Raw genomic sequence first — 18,342 nt, forward strand, 5'->3', positions numbered from 1 at the left:
ACTATACTTTAGCTGTAGATAAATTTGAAGACAGATTTTGAGTCAAGATGGTAAGCTTCTATATCAGAGCTGGGGTTGACCACATCCTTGATAGGGATGTGGTCTTCCTAAAAAAAGACAATCTAGCTTCAGGGGAGGAAAATTCATCTCACCCTAAATTAAGTTAATGATGGTAGCTAACATTTACTAAGTGCCAGGCACTCTTCCATGCACTTGACACATATTAATTGACTAAAGCCACACAGCAACCTTACGAGGCAAATATTTTTACAATCCCCATTTTCCTGATAAGGAAACAGGACCAGAGAGATTAATAATTTGTCAATCCAAGGTCACTCAGCAGATAGGTAGGGAAGCCATAAAAAGTAAACTCGACATTCATCTCACTTCTAGCAAGTAGTTTACTAGATACAGTAAAGATTTCACTGAAATCAGTCATGAGTCTAAATATTTAAATAGGCTTTAAAAATTCACCTTGATGCTTCCTGGCATCTTTACAAGGCTGAGGTGGAATCCAGCCTACACAAGCCATCTGCACAAAACATGTACTCTATGTTACAATATGGCTACCAATAGGAACACACTAGAGATACATTACAGATCACTTTATCTCACTGTGCCACCACAGGCAATTGACAGGTACATGCAGGTTTGAACAATGTCTCTATCACAGCAGAACAATTTGTTCTTGGCTAGAGTCATGCCTGCCCATCTGTAAAACCTAGCCACTTTCACTTAAAAGCCTTAATTTATACAATAGGGTGACTAAGGCTAATCACTTTTCCACAACAATTCTACAGTCTTTATTCTAAAATGTTTGGCAGCAGCTATCAGCTCAAGGACACTCATGAATGCAAATATAAAAGATAAAAATATAAATGTGCATTACAACCAATGCCACAAAACATTTTGTGTATAAATTTTTTAATTAGAAACTAATTTGCACTGTAAACTTTGACCTCAAACACAAATTTATTATATACATATATATAAATAAATTTGTCTCACATAAAAATCTTACACTCAGATACTTTCATCCAACTTACACTTGCTATTAAACAACAAACACAGAATGTCATGCAAGTGAAATGATGTTTATTTCTATTTTATTATATTTTGCGGAGTGTCAACTGAAGTAGAAAGTAAACTGATCTAATTTGAATTAGATACTCTGCCCCAAGGTGGCTGGTCTGGCAAGTGGAGAGCTAATATCATCTGTGTAGCAGGCTAGCATCAAAAAAAAAAAAAAACCCACTGTCGTTGAGTCGACACATAGTGACCCTATAGGACAGAGAAGAAGTGCTCCATAGGGTTTCTAAGAGCGGCTGGTGGATCTGAACTGCCAACCCACAGCCCTCAGCCCAGTAATTTGGTCCCTCAGGGAGTTTGGATGTATCTGTGAAACTTCCATAACCTCACCTTCGACAGGTTGTGCTGGCTTCCCCAGTGCTGTGTACTGCCTTACCCTTCACCAAAGTTACCACTTATCTATTGTCTATTTAGTGTTTTTCCATTCCTACCCTTCCCCTCCCTCGTAACCATCAAAGATTGTTCCTTTTTGTGTGTAAACCTTTTCATGAGTTTTTAGTGGTCTAATATTTGTCCTTTTGTGATTGACTTATTTCACTCAGCATAATGCCCTCCAGATTCATCCATGTTGTGAGATGCTTCACAGATTCAACCTTGTTCTTTATCCTTGCGTAGTACTCCACTGTGTGTATGTACCATAGTTCGTTTATCCATTCATCTGTCGATGGGCATCTAGGTTGTTTCCATCTTTTTGCTATTGTGAACAATGCTGCAATGAACATGGGTGTGTCTATTCATGTGACGGCTCTTATTTCTCTAGGATATATTCCTAGGAGTGGGATTGCTAGATCATATGGTACTTCTATTTCTAGCTTTCTAAGGAAGTGCCATATCGTTTTCCAAAATGGTTGTACCATTCCCTGACGGTGTAATTCCTGACTGTACTCTTAATGATGATAGTATTTCATTCCCTCTATTTTTCCCACAGATGTCAATGATGACTAGATAATCATTTTTAAAGAAAATCATTATTAAAGAAACCTAAAGCAATAAAATTAAACTCAATTTACACATGGTATAAACCACTTTATATTCAGTATCAGTGAAGTCTTGCTAGTGTCTCTATTGGGGGAAAGTGTAATTTTCTTTGTATCTTTTAAGAATCTATAGGATTTTCAATGGAACTCAAAGGATACCTGGATAACGTCTTCAGAATATATGCTTTGAAACAACCTCAAAGGTTAGAAGACCATATAATGAGGCTCTCTGGGCCCTTCTGCAACAAATCTACATTGACTGAAAAAGCACCTATGGTGAACTGAAATACACTCCCAAAGTAGTACCATCACAGAAAGCAACTAGTATATACATCAGTTTCGCTGTTTAAGTTATGAAAATAGCTGTTGCCTAATGAGAATTAGGTGCAGCGGTTAAGCACTCTACTGCTAACCAGAAGGTTGGTGGATCAAACCCACTAGATGCTCCATGGAAGAAAGATGTGGCAGTCTGCTTCCATAAAGATTACAGCCTTGGAAACCCTATGGGGGCAGTTCTACTCTGTCCTATAGGGTCGCTATGAGTCAGAATTAACTTGAGGGCACACAACAACAAAAACAACAACTAGACTTATATGAATTGATCTGATCTCAGGTATTCACGCAATAAACATTTACTGAGCCATGCGTGCTAGGCACTCTGCTAAATACTAGGATTACAAACACTGTCAACTTTAGTAACCCCTTTTTCTCTTCAAAAGCAACATTTACAGTACTCGGAGGTGGAGTCACTCCAAAACTATGAACATAAATCCCACATCAACTTGACTATTCAACCTTCACTGGAAATGGGTAAATTAACTTTCTTTTACACCTAACTCTGGAATTTAATCATTCAACATGTGCATATCGGAGCACAGACACACTCTTGTTCCCCATAAACGTGCCTTTCCTATTTTTTTTAGAAGTACTCCAAAAAGGCTAAAATAACTGAGATTTACAAGTTGCAAGTGTAAGATGCAGAACTCTGAGATTCAAAATGTGGATAATTTTTTCAATTAAAGTCTCCTACCATTCTTCCCAGTGACTAATCATTAATTTCACTTAGTTCCCATAAACAGATGATAGTTTAAAAAAAAAAAAAAAAGGGGGCAAGAGCTTTGAAATGGTGACCTCTATTTCAGTGATTTTCCCCTTGAAGTATCCCTAAAATGTACTCAAGAACTTCAAGTAATCTAACGCTTGATGAATATAACCTAAAGAGTTTAGCTTTGCAACAGTCGATAATCTCTCCTTTAATGTCTCACGCTACTGATATCTGAATATTTATGGATATGACGATTGAAGAGTAAAGGTCTCAGAGAAGGCCTTATCTCACTGATGTAAACTCAGCTCCCACTCATGCTGGCCTACAGGGATGTAGCTGTAATAAATGATGAATTATTAAAGTTCTTGTGGATATCATGTGGAGCCAGAGGTGCCATTAATGTAGTCGTTTAGTACCATCAGGGTGTAAATAATTTATAGGATGTACAGAGCAATCACAACAGTTTGAGGAGGAGAATCAAATTCTGCAAGCTAATTGCAAAGAAGTCCAGCAGCAATGGAAATAGAGGGGTTTTCCTCTCCACAGTCACATACATACACTTCTGAGATACCTTCAATCTTTTTGAGTATTCTGCAGCATTAATAGGTTGAACTATTGTGAACTTCAATACTAACCAAATAGCTAATAAAGGGACCCTCTGCAAAAGTTAAAGGATAAGAACATTATATCCAGTATTTGGGGTATAACATATAATAACGCTTCACTTAGTTATATAGCATATTTTGCCCTATCTTTTGTGGAAGGAGTCCCCGTCTTGTTAATTAGAGTACATCTAACAATTTACTTTTAAGAATAATACTCAGGGTTACCATTATGATCAATTACAGTGCTGTGATTTAACATGCTGATGATCTTGAATACTCCTGGGTATATAGCACTAAACACAAGAATTCCAAGACAATTCTTGAGACCCTGTCTGCATTTATAGGTTTGCTCTTCCTTTACCACTAATGGCTTTACACTAAGAGCTGCTCCCTCTTGGAGCTGCTGGTCTTCCCATCTGTAATCGTGCTACTAATCTTTTTTCTTATTTGTTGCTTTTAATCAACTGTCATGGGCTAGGAGACTCCAGTGCTTGTGAGAACTGTCTGAAGCAGAAGTAAATGAGATCTGAGTGAGCGTCTTAGGCAACTGTATGACTAAAACTCAACTATTTTTAGCTTCCTGGGACCACTTTTGCTTTTTGGTTGAACGGAGATGGCTGGAGATACTGCGTAAATTATCTCCAGGGTAATTAAGATTTTATTTGCGTGAGGCATAAAGCTATTCCAAATTAAGCTTTCTATTCCTCCGCATTTGCACTAACACCTTTTATATGAATCCAAAAAATTGGAGGGAGGAAGACGGAAGCATTCATTTCAAAAACAGGAGGAATGTTTTATTGTCCTCCCTATCTTTACCTCGGTTCTGAATGACTGAAAATACTTTTCCATTGGGAAATACAATAACGACATACAGATACACTTAAGAATACAGTTTTTGTGTGCCCAGTACTGGGATCTTGGGCAAGTTATTTGACCTCTCTAAACTTCAGTCTCCTGTACAGCAATATGAGAATACTAGTCAGGAGCCCTGGTGGAGTAACGGCTAAGTGCTTGGCTGCTAACTGAAAGGTTGGCAGTTCTAATCCACCCAGTGGCTCCAAAGGCGAAAGACCTGGCAATCTGCTCCCATAAAGATTGCAGTCAAGAAAACCCTATGGGGCAATTCTACTTGGTCACAAGCGGTCACTAGGAAATGAAAATTGACTCAATGGTACCTAACAACAACAGCACCAACCTTATTGGATTGCTGGGAAAATTAAAAGAACATAAAATGCTCAGCACACCAAACCAAACCCATCGCCATCAAGTCAATTCCTACTCATAGTGACCTTAGAGGACACAGTAGAACTGCCCCATAGGGTTTCCAAGGAGCACCTGGTGGATTCGAACTGCTGAACTTTTGGTTAGCAGCTGTAGCACTTAACCACTATGCCACCAGGGTTTCCACTCAGCATACAGGTCAGTGTGAACAGTAGGTTACAATACCAGATTTGGAACAGGCTGATGGTCCAGCACTTCCTCCTTTTCTGAGTATTTATCTTTTGGGCACACAGGTATAATCAGCTTTCCAAGGTAAAACCTTAATTAATTGGAACTAGTCCTCTACATTAACTTATTAAAGTAGTAATCTGAATATTGTGAATTACAACTTCATGAGAAAGATGCCAATGTCAAGACAGCCCATCAAAAATTTGGCCAAATTATTGGGATATGGGATACATATATTACAAGATTTGATGTTTTGGAATAACACAGTGACACAACTTCTAAGCATCTACTCTACATATATACTCATAATATAATAATGAAATAATCGCAAAATAAACTTACAAATGCCTAGTAAATGGGATCAGTTAAATAACTTATGAAACTTCCATTCAATGAAATTCTCTGGCTCCAGTAAAAAGAATAATACTCTTACACACATATTTATTTCATTTGTATGTGGCTTTTTTAAAGGGGGGAAAAAATATATATATATATATATATATATATATATATATATAACAAAAAGCATATCCAGAAACAGTTAACAGTGGTTTCTCATTAAATAGGACAAAGGAACTTGTTACTTTTCCACTTTACATGTTTTTGTATTATTTTAACACCTTACCGTGGAAAGGAATTAATTTATTTCAAAATAAAAATAAACTTGGATAAAAACATGTATCTTTAACCCAGAAGGTGAGTGGGCAATTCTTTCACTTTTCTAAGAGATTAGAATCCTTCCTAGAAAATGTATCAGAATAATGCCATAACTTGGAAAAAACAAGTTAATTCTGACGCTGGACAAGGAAAAAGAAAGGCCTGATAACTAGCTGTCCTCTTGTCTTCCCAAAAAGTAATGTACCTCAGGAAGATATTGGAAAATGTAAACATACTAAGTTTTCAGACTGATTTACACAGTAGTAAATTCCAGTTTTTTCTAGAACCCAGTGTTTGGCCTTCAAAATTCATGGCATTTAACAGAATTGGACTTTTAGCAAGCAGCATAAGCCCTTGGCTGCTAACTGAAAGACTGGCAGTTTGAATCTAATCAGAGGCACCTCAAAATAAGGCCTGGCGATCTACTTCTGAAAAATCAGCCACCGAAAACCCTGTGGCGCACGGTTCTACTCTGACACGCACGGGGTGGTCATGAATTGGAAGTCGACAGCAACTAGTTTTGTTTGTTTTTTAAACAAAACCATGGAATACTGCTCCCATGTTTTTAATATCTGCCCTTTTTTCCATTTAGAATAAAATAATAGTTCAGCAATAGTGGAACAAAGATTATTGTTTACTCACAAAAATACATAGAAAGCTGTATTCACTACCATCATTAGTGAGCTATTTTCTGGATGTCAACTGGGTTCAACCTTTGTATTAGACTGTTATTGTATTACATTCATTGTTGTTAAGATTTTTTAGGAGTGAATATTAAAACAAGTTGCCTTATCACATATTATCAGCAGAGGAGGTCTAAGTAAAGCCAAGCATCAGCTGGGCTTCTCATTATTAATGTAACCCGTCACTCCTTATGTATTTTGACTCAAAGGGGGTCTGGTCTGTGGGTATCTTGGATGGTCCAACAGGTGTGGAATAACAAAGTGACACTCATGCAGGAAGGCCAGAGAGCAAATGGAATTTAGGACTCATAGGTACCAGAGAGAAAACTATGGCACGCCTCAATGCAGGGACACACAGGGGGTTGCACCTGTGGACAAGGCAACACAAGCTGGAACTGTATGAGAGCACTCAGGTACAGCATGCAGGGTGGGGTTAGCTAGGTTTTATAGGCTAAAGTATTACTGGTTAGTTTAAAGATTTCAAGGGCACTGGCACAGGAAAAAATTTCTATCACAGGGAATCAGATGGCCGGGAGGGGTTAAGGAGTAACTCCGGCTTTTAAGAGACTGGACTACATAATAGCAAAGAGGTCTCTATCACAGGAAACAATATGGGACATGGCTGGGAGAGCTAGCTAGAGACTGCAACTGTTGAAAGACTGTGTGACAAGACAGGAAGGGCCATGTCAGAAACCAGGTAAACGGACAATTAGGAGAAATGAATGGACACCGAGGAAGCAAATATAAGTCACAAATTGACCTTATGACAGTTTAATGCCCGAACAATTTAATCTAGAATCAAGTCTAATACCTCCTCAGATAACCACACTTATGTTCAAAAGAAACCCTGGTGTCGCAGTCATTAAGCCTCAACTGCTAAACGAAAGGTCAGAGGTTCAAACCCATCAGCCACTCCCAGGAGAAAGATAAGGCAGTCTGTTTCTGTAAGATTATAGCCGTGGAAACCTAACGAGGCAGTTCTACTCTGTCCTATAGGGTCACTGTGAGTCAGAGCCGAATGGACAGCAATATGTGTGGTTTGGTTTGGTTTTGGATGCTCAGAGTTTGCTATGCTTTTCCTGCTGCAACCTGCCAAGATCTTAATTTAACTAGTAAGCAAGCTGCCGTGCTGACTTTGAAACAGATATTTAAAAAATAAAGGAGCCCTGGTGACACAGTGGTTAAAGCAACTGACTGCTAACTGAAAGGTCGGTGGTTCAAAACCACCAGCAGCTCCTCAGGAGAAAGACATGGCAGTCTGCTTCCGTAGAGATTAATATCCTTGGAAACCCTATGGGGTCACTATGAGTCCAAACTGACTCAAAGGCAGTGGTTTTGGGGTTTGGTGTAAAAAATAAAAATGTGTACGAGAAACTCAAAGTTAAGAAGTATTTAGTAACAAATTTATTTATACCATACTTCATTACTGTTGTACTGTTTATAGATAAACTTTAAAACTGCTAATCATCACTAGTATTCTTCCAGTTAAGTTCATTTCAAATAGTTTAATTTCAATCTCTTTTTTGGGAAAGAGCAAGGGAAGGAGAGGTGAAGGTCACACATACTTAGGAAAAAACCTGGCTTATAGTTTACATTAATTATTTCTTTCTTCTGGCTTTTGTCTCAAACATGGACTTAATTAAGTTGGATGTAATTACTTAAATTGTTATTTTTTATTTGCATCTACTGAACATCTTAACATTTTTGATGATTGAATAATACAGGATAAGACTATGAGCTGAGTCATTTACTCTGGCATAGAAAAGAAAATATGGCATAAGAAAATGTTCAGAATATTTTTTTAAAAAAAACTATTTTTGCTAAACTCTTAATATGATGTGATTCCTTCCCACTCTTCTGGCTTAAATGCCAGTTTTTCATTAGGACTGAAGGACCTTTAAAAAATAAAATGTACCACATAAAATGTCACGGATCTAAAACAGGGGAAATACATTTTCTAGCACTAGCAAGCCAAATGACTTACCTTAACACATACAAGTAATTCTTTGGTTACCCACGTGCTGATTATTGTTGTGAGTTGCCGTCAAGTCAGGTCCAACTCATGGCAACCTTATCAGTAAGAAACGCTGCCCAATCTTGCACCCTCTTCATACTCACTGGTACGCTTGAGTCCACTGTTGTGGCTATTGTGTTTATGTCATTGAGGGTTTCCCTTCTTTTCACTGGCCCTTTATTTTACCAAATGTGATGTCCTTTTCTAACAAGTGGTCTTTCCTGATGTGTCCAAAGTGAGTTGAGGTCACACCATCCTTGCTTGTAAAGAGCATTCTGGCTATATTTCTTCTAAGGCTGATTTGTTTGTTCTTTTGGCAGCCCACAGTATATTCAATATTCTTCACCAACATCAAAGTTTGAATGCATCGATTCTTCTCCTGCCTTCCCTTTTCACTATCCCAACTTCCTCATGCATATGAGGCAAATGAAAAGACCATGCCTTGCGTCAGGCATACCTTAGTCACTTGCTTTTTAAAACTTTAAAGAGGACTTTTGCAGCAGATTTGCCCAGTGCAATATGTTGTTTGATTTCTTGACTGCTGCTTCCATGGACACGGTTGATCCAAGTAGAAAAAAATCATTAACAACTTCAATTTCTTGTCCATTTGATCATTGCTGTCTCCTACTAGCCCTGCTGGCCATGCCCCATAATGTTGTTTATGGATCCAGTGGTGGGGATTTTTGTTTTCTTCATGTTCAGTTATCCATACTGAAGGCTATAGTCTTTGATCTTCATCAGTAAGTACTTCAAGTTGGCTTCATTTTTTGGCAAGCAAGTTTGTGTCATCTGCATATCACAAGTTGTTAATGAGTCTTCCTCCAATCCTGATGCTGCCTTCTTCCTCATAAAGTCCGGTTTCTTCTATTATTTGTTCAGCATACAGGTTGAACAAGTAGGGTGAAAGGATACAACCCTACTTCATGCCTTTTCCAATTCTGAACCATGCAGTATCATGCCCTTGTTCTGTTCAAACAACGACCTCTTGATCCACATACAGGTTCTGCAAGAGCACAATTAAGAGTTCTGAAATTCCTGTTCGTTGCAATGTTATCCATAATTTGTTACAATCCTCACAGTCAAATACCTTTTCGTAGTCAATAAAACATAGATAAATAACTTCCTGGTGTTCTCTGCTTTCAGCCAAGATCCATCTGACCGTAGCAATGACACCCCTCCCTCCATATCCTTTTCTGAATCCAGCTTCAATTTCTGGCAATTTCTACACAAGGTACAGCTGCAGTCATTTTGAAATTATCTTCAGAATTTTGCTAGCATGTGATATTAATAATATTGTTTAATTATTTCCACATTCTGTTTGATCACCTTTCTTTGGAATGGGCACGGATATGGATCTCTTTCAGTCGGTTGGCCAGGGAGATGCCTTCCAAATTTCTCGACGTAGACAAGTAAGTGCTTCCAGCACTGCATCCATTTATTGAAGCGTCTTAACTGGTATTCTGTTAATTCCTGAAGGCTTGTCTTTTACCAATGCCCTCAGTGCAGCTTGAACTTCTTCCTTCAGTACCAGCAGTTCTTGATCCTATGCTGCCTCCTGAAATGGCTAAACCTCAATCAATTCTTCTTGGTACGGTGACACTTCCTTCCATTTTCTTTTGATGCTTCCCTCATCACTTATGATTTTTAACCTAGTCTTTCAGTACTACAACTCAAGGCTTGAATTTTCTCTTCAGTTCTTTCAGCATGAGAAATGCTGAGCATGTTCTTCCCTTTTGGTTTTCTAATTCCAGGTCTTAGCATATTTTATCATAATACTTTACATTGTCTTCTTGAGCCACCCTTTGAAATCTTCTGCTTAGCTCTTGTACTTCATCATTTCTTCCAGTTGCTTTAGCTACTCTGCACTTAGGAGCAAGTTTCAGAATCTCTTCTGACATCCGTTTTGGTCTTTTCCTTCTTTCTAGTCTTTTTAATGATCTTACACTTTCTTCACGTATGATGTCCTTGATGTCTTCCCACAATTCTTCTGGTTTCAGGCATTACTGTCCAGTGCATCAAGATCTATTTTTGAGATGGTCTCTAAATTCAGCAGGGTTGTATTCAAGGTGGTACTTTGGCCCTCGTGGACTTGCTCTGATTTTCTTCAGCTTCAACTTGAACTCAGCCCCTGGTTTTGTCTTGACTGATGATACTGAGATTCTCTATCGTCTCTTTCCACAGACTTAATTCCTGTGTAGTTCATCTGCCAAAGTACATGTGTAAAGCTGTCAATTATGTTGTTGAACAAAGTATTTCCAATGCATAAATCATTGGTCTTGCAGAATTCTATCACATGATCTCTGGCGTAGTTCCTATCACCAAAAGTGTAATTTCTAACTACTGATCCTTCTTTGTTTCCAACTTTCACATTCCAATCACCAGTAATTATCAACACATCTTGACCGCACAGTCAATTTCAGACTGCAGTAGTTCATAAAAATCTTCAATTTATCTCTGGCATTTGTGGTTGGTGCATAAATTTCAATAATAGCCATATTAACTGGTCTTCCTTGTAAGCATATGGGTATTAACCTGTCACTGACAGTGATGTACTTCATAATAGATCTTGAAATATTCTTATTGATGATGACTTCAGCATCATTCCTTTCAATTTGTCATTCCCAGCACAACAGACCAAATGATTGTCCATTTCAGCTCACTAATGCCTAGGATATACATCATCGATGGTTCCATTTCATTTTTGATGACTTACGATTTTCCCTGACTCATTCTTCACGCATTCTATGTTCTGATTACTAATTGATGTTTGTTGCTGTTACTTCTCATTTAAAGCCATGACACAACAGCAAATGAAGGTCCTGAAGGCTTTACTCCATCCATGTCATTAAGGTTGGCTCTACTTTGAGAAGGTAGCTCTTCCTCAATCATATCTTGAGTGTCTTCCACCCTGGAGGAAACCCTGGTGGCGTAGTGGTTAAGTGCTACGGCTGCTAACCAAAGGGTCGGCAGTTTGAATCTCCCAGGTGCTCCTTGGAAACTCTATGGGGCAGTTCTACTCTGTCCTATAGGTTCGCTATGAGTCGGAATCGACTCGACAGCACTGGGATTGTTTTTTTTTGGTTCCAACCTAGAGTGCTAATCTTATAGCACTATATCAGGCAATATTCCATGGATGATTCACAGGGTTTTCATTGGGTAATTGTTGGAAATAGATCACCAGGCCTTTCTCCCCAGTCTATCTTAGTCTGGAAACTCCACTGAAACCTACACACCATGGGTGACCCAGCTGGTATTTGAAATACATGTGGCATAGTTTCCAGCATCACAGCAACACACAAGCCACTACATTATGACAAAGTGCAGGTGGGTGGTCTTCATAAAACTAAATGTTTCCTTCAAAGCCTAAAGGAATTTTAAAGGATTAAGCAAAGCACAGATCACCTCAATTAACATTCAATAAGCAACAACTGTTTGTGGTTGAATGGTTCTCAACCATTGCTGCATATTAGCAACACCAGAAAAAATTTTAAAATACTGATGATGCTGAGGTCTCATCCCAGACCAATTAAATCAGAAATCACTGGGGAATGATGCTCAAACGCTGGTATTTTATAAAAGCTTTCCAAGTAATAGTCTAACGTGCAGCCAGGGTTGAGAACCATTGTACTAGCCCAGAAATATAATGCCCCAAAGCCTGATCTATGATGGCCAAAGGATGCTCTGTTCTGATTCAACTCTTTTCTCACCCTACAATAAACCCATCTGTTAACAAAGATTTACACAAGGAACTGCACTAAAGTAGTACTGAACAAAACATTTTCATTTGTACTGGAATTTATAGGATCACCTTAAATAAGACCTCACCGAGGCACCAGAGTATCACTGAGTTATATTTACGATCAAGATGAAATGATTATAAAATGTATTCCTCTTTGCACCACAGAAGGATGAAATGGAAGGGGTATAAAAAAGGATGCTTTTATTTCTATTTCATGCATTTCTATTTTGCTTGTTTTTTTTTTTTTAACAGTGAGCATGTATGCCCTTTCCTAATTTTTTCAGTAAGATTTAAGAAGTGAATTTCTAAATAAATGCAGCAATACATATTATAGATTCTTGGATAAATCCTTGACTACGTATTTCACTGGATTTGGAGGGTAGGATTTGGGTTTCGGTATTGCAGTCAATAGCAAGGTTAATGGCCCTAGGTTTCTTTACATCTTTCCAGTAGTAGCCTTGTTTGTCCTTTCTAATCTCTTAGCTATTGTTCCCATGCCCAGTAAGATCATATCAAAAGGGAAAAGCTGGAAGTCAAAATTCTTAAAGATATACTGATTATGCTGCTTTCTCCTTTCCCGGGTGGTTCTAACATCTAAAATTATGTGCCCTTCAGGGCTAGGGAAGCAGCGAAGACAATGTTACTATTAAGAGAATCAAATAGATTGCCTGTACAAAGAAAATCAATTAAAATGATACAATTTTTCCTCTAAAAAATTAATGATAATCACTGCTAGGGAAGGTGTGATAAAGCATGCACTCTCACATTGCCAAAAGAAATTTAAATTGGTGTATTACGTTAGGCTTAATCTAAAAATCAAGATAATCCAGGGTTGTTGTTGTTGTTAGCTGCCATCAAGTTGGCCCCCAGTCATGAAGACCCCACACACAATGGATCCTGTGCTATCCCCATCATCAGTTGCATTTTGGACCATTGGGTTTGCATTGGCTAACGTCCTGAAGTAGAGGCCTGGCGGCCTTTCTTCTCAGTCCATCCCATCTGGAAGCCCCACTAAAACCTGTTCAGCTTCATAGCAACATGCAAACCTCCATCAACGCACAGACTGGTGAAGCGCATTGGCTAGGAATCAAGCCCAGGTCTCCCACATGGAAGGAGAGGATTCTCCCACTGAACCACCACTGCCTCACATAATCCAGGGTAGACTTCTGTAAGCACCAACCCTAAATGCTCTCTGTCAGATCAAATGTTTTAAGGCTCACACTGCAGGCTTTCTAATTCAGGTATCTTCTGAATTTAAAAAAAAAAAAAAAAATGCCTTGAAAGTGGCAATCACATCTTTTGTTCACCACTTCCACCAGATAGACCATGATAAAGAAAATGAAGTATGTTAAAAACCTTAACACAAAGTAAAGAAAATTTTGTATATTTACTGCATACTGTATATGCTTTAAAATGACTGTTGAAAGTGAAACAGTTCATAAAAACAGTGGCATGCCAGCCAAGGACAAAGTATACTGGATTCTGGAAACGCTACGGCAGCTTATCCTCTCTCAAAAAAAAAAAAGTCTGGTTTAAGGATTTGTCAGTAGGTCTATTTCTTTTAGAGAATAAAATAGGTGTTTTTGCCACTTCCTAGAATGATAGAGACACCCACAATGCCCTTAAAGTATCCCAACTTTAGAGATAGGTGACTGGTACACAGGCTGGAATGAAAGAGCTGAAGACTATTAAAAACTCCTCACACTCCAGCTGCAACCCTAATGATACTCTGCCTGCAATTGATTATTCATTAATATTTGGTAAATATCTCATAGATGCTAAAAACAAAGATGATCAGAATAAACAAAAGATTATTTGTGCAGGTGAAAGTTTTTCTGAATTCTGGTGCAATTAGACAAAACGTCTTAGATAGAAGGTGAGACAGGAGTTGGAGTTAATAATAATTCGATGTGCCTATATTTAAATTTTTTGGCTTTTGTTTTTTTTTTTTTTAAGATGATTTTTAAATACAAATAATTAGCTAAGATGATGCCCTGATTCATTCACAATGCTCATTATAAAGAATGAGGTATCTTGAAAAGAAACCACCTGTTATGGATTGAATTGTATCCACCAAAATACGTGTTTGAATCGCAACCCCTTGTAAAAATGGTGTGGCACAGGAATCTGACCACCTCTAACTTCGCAAGCAGAAGTGAGAATCAAGATCCACAGCCTAAGGCTGATCCTATGAGGCGGAGGTCAGACGTGCCTTCTCTCCCGCCATCTTTACCAGTTCTGACACCAACTATACCTCCCATGTCACTCTCTACTTCTCTTCTGGGTTTGATAATTCATTTCAGTGGTCACACAGAACTCATAGACAATACTCACAATGATGGGGCTTATTAGGAAAGTAACAGGTTAAAATTCAGGTCCAGGAACGTTCAAGAACACTCAGGATACGGTTCTTTGACCAGGCAGCCTCTTCTCAGCTGTGCCCACAGGCAAATCTCTCTGGTCCCTTGGCCTCTTGGACCCTCGGCCCAGCCTCTGCCCTGCTCAGGCAACTGTTACAAAGCTCTTTTAGCTCTGCCAATAAGTGCCCAGAGGTACCCCACTCCACCAGTAAGCCTCATGCCCGAAGGCACTCAGCTTTCATGCTTCGTGGGCTAGGAAGCCCACAGCACCAATCCTGCCAGTCTCCTGGTTCTGATGCCTCTGCTGCGGCTGTTTCTCTGCCACTGCTTCTTGCCATCTCTGGTGTTACAGCTCTCCCTCTCTGTCTTTTGTGTTGCACCTCCTCCCTCTCCCTTACTCCATTCCTCCCTCCCCCGGCCCCCGGCCCCATGTCTGCCTTTAAGCCTGGTGTATGACAAAATTGACCAATCCCCTCATTAGGGGGTTCCATACACCTAATTTGCATGGTCCCACTCCCATAAGGAGGCCATGCACCTTATTTACATTATTAGTAAACTATCCAATCCCCCTGGTGGGCCACAAGCACCTCATTTGCATAATCCCACTCATTTGTTTGGTGGGAGTTGCAAAGACTATGGTAGCTAGAAGGGCTATCTTAAGTAATTCACTGCACCACACCCCTATACTTATGGAGGTAATCTCATTTGATAGTAGGGTTTTTTTGTTATGTTAATGAGGGCTTATCAGTATAGGGTATACCTTAAAACTAATCACTTCTGAGTTATAAAAAGAGCAGATTAGACACAAAAGGAAGCACCAACAGGGGAAGACAGATGTCTACTGAAGATCGCCAAGGAACCAAGAAATGCCAGAACTACAGAAGACGAAAGAAACAAGACTCTTCCCTGAGAGCCTTCCCCTAGAACCAGTGCCCTGAATTCTCACATCTAGCCCCTCCTGAATTGTGAGAAAATAAATTTTTGCTCTTTAAAGCTATCCTGTTACAGCAACACTAGATAGCTAAGACACCATCTCACAAGATATTTAAAAGACTAGAGAAAAAATAAGACAGGACTGCTTTAACTTCAGAGTTTCTCCTGATCTCTCTCAAACAGCTTAACTGAACACTTTCTTTAATTCAATTATTCACTGCGTTCATTCAACAAATACTTTGAGCTCATATACCTGGTGACTGTTCATTTACAGCAATGAACAAAACAGACAAAAATCCCTGCCCTCGTGATGTTTACATTCTACTAGAAGGAAGACAAAGTATGTAGCATGTTGGATGATGATACCAGCTAAGGAAAAAAATAAAGCCAAAAGGGGTCAAGCGGGGGTGGGTGGGTATGGGGGTGGAGAGTGGAGGCAGGGGAGAGTTTGCCTCTGGGACAGGAGAGACAATCTGAAAGTCCTGAGCTTCTTGTGGGCATTGATATAAACAAAAATAAAGGGCATAATAAAACTTTTGCTAATGGTTTCAAAACAGATAATGGTTGTTGATGGTAAGTTGTGAACACTGGGAAGGAAGAGGTGAAGAATATTTCCAGGAACATGCACAGTACTTCTTAACTCTGGAGTATAGGCCTGGAAGGCAGTGATATTATCCAGAGCATAAAAGTTTCCTCTTGAGGATTAGAGGCCAGCAGAGCTGAAGTCCTACCTGGGCTTGATTACAGAGAATAAACCAAGTTTCTAACATACTGTATGGTCAGCCCCATAGTCAATCTCACTTCTCTGTGAGAAGTATCATGAAAAATATCTTGGAAACAAAATGGAAGGAGAAAGCAGAAAAGAAAGGTAGTAGCAGCTGAAGTGAACATTAGGGACCTTAGCAGATGGGAAACCTAATCTGCACCTTTTTAAAAAGGACTCATTTTCAGTTCACTACCCTGTTGTTTAAAGCAATTAAAGTGGATTCTCCTTTTTACTTTTCTTCTGGATTACCCAACTGAAAAGTACTGTGTTATGTCAAAAATGTTTCCACCTCTCAGAGTTTTCTTCAAAATCTTTATCCTCTACATGCAATAGAAGGTTGAAAGCGTTCATTTTCAGGAAAAAAAAAAAAAAAAAAACTGGAATAAACTTAAAAGATCCTTAAATCAACTTCCCTGCAATATCGCGTTTCTAAAACCTAAGAATATTTTCTGAAGAGTATCTAAATCCTCACAGTATCGCTAACAAAAAGACAAAAAACAGTTGCTGTCAAATAGATTCTCACTCATGGTGACCCATGTGTGTCAGAATGGAACTGTGCTCCACACGGTTTTCGATGGCTGATTTTTCAGAAGTAGATCTCCAGGCCTTTCTTTCAAGATGTCTAGGTGGACTCAAACCTCCAACCTTTTGGTGAGCAGCCAAGCACGTTAACTGTTTGCACCACCAAGGGACTCTGCAGTATCACTACAAATGTGGAAAGGGTGGATACTACAAATTATCTGCCTCTTTAAGAAGGAAATATGAAGTACAGACAAAGTTACGCAGTTTCTGCTTGATATCATACAAGTCATTGGTAATGAGCTCTGGTCCTTTGAAGGGATCAAGACTGAATCCATATGTTTCCAGTGAAAATACTTTACCAGTGTTATTTACACAGAGCAATAGCTAAAGAGGTTAAACCCTAAGTTACAAGTGACTATAAAGCTGGAAAGACTTCCCTGGATTTATTCACCGAAGAACTTTATAGACCAAAGAACTGACCTGTTGGTAATGATTCTAAAAGAACAAAAGCAAACAAATCTTAAATAGTTACAATAAGAACAAAAGGGACTAAGAAACTATAGGTAACCAAATACATATGTAACTCAATAAAATTAATCAAGTACAGCAGTGGTTCCCAAACACCGATACATGATGATGTTTTTGCCAGTCCACAGTAAAATGAAAATAGAATGATGAGGTTACAAATTTTTCATAAGGCTAAATTTATTTAATCTATAAAATTGTCCTTAATTCTAAAAGTATGGACTTCCTAGTTTGCCGGTGTATCATGAAAGGACCATGATAACAAATGACTGGGGAAGAGAGGTTCTAACGCCTTAACTTGACAAACGAGAAGGTGGTTAATATACCTGGTCCCCCAATTCACATGTGCGTGCGTTGTGTGTGGATAAAATCCAGAATAAAATGATACAGAGCACTGCACCTATGGAGAAGTCAGTCAAATTTTGATTATCCAGATAAAATTTGAAAGACGTTTCCTGATACAGAGAAGAATAAAGACAGTATCTAAATAGGCTTCCAAAAACCAGCAATAACGAATTTTATCCAAATCTTTTTGATGGCTGCAAGTCTGAGCATTTAGATTTAACTCACCAATATACTTAAAGCGTTACATGGTTTTACAGTTGAAGGCAACTGCTGAAGAATGTTACATTTCGCAGTTTAAAGCAGCACAACCTTATCTTCTAATATTCTAAGTATCCATCTGCTAATATAAGACTTCCATCCAATTACATCTCTACAAGAGAATTGCTCTCCAACGCATTTCACTTCAACTGAAAATGTCAATTTCATTACAGGACCTTCAAATTTTTTAAATGTCATTTGGCTTTTGGCAATTTGTCTTGATTAAACAAAAATCAAACCTAGACACAAAACAAATCTTACATAGAAGTTTTTCTAATTACTGTTCACCTACTCTTAAAGAGTAGGATAAATTTATTTCAGTTACAGCTAAATGAAGTTGGGCTGTTTTTAAACATGCACCAGATGTATCCTGAC

At 38.6% G+C, this 18,342-nt stretch overlaps 1 protein-coding gene across 2 annotated transcripts in view; it reads right to left on the reverse strand.

Moving 5' to 3' along the window:
• Positions 1-18,342, reverse strand: part of LRIG2 (leucine rich repeats and immunoglobulin like domains 2) — a 55,746-nt gene that overhangs the window by 35,313 nt on the left and 2,091 nt on the right. The window lies entirely within an intron of this gene.

Source organism: Loxodonta africana, chromosome 3 (assembly GCF_030014295.1).
Source record: "Loxodonta africana isolate mLoxAfr1 chromosome 3, mLoxAfr1.hap2, whole genome shotgun sequence".
NCBI lineage: Eukaryota > Metazoa > Chordata > Mammalia > Proboscidea > Elephantidae > Loxodonta > Loxodonta africana.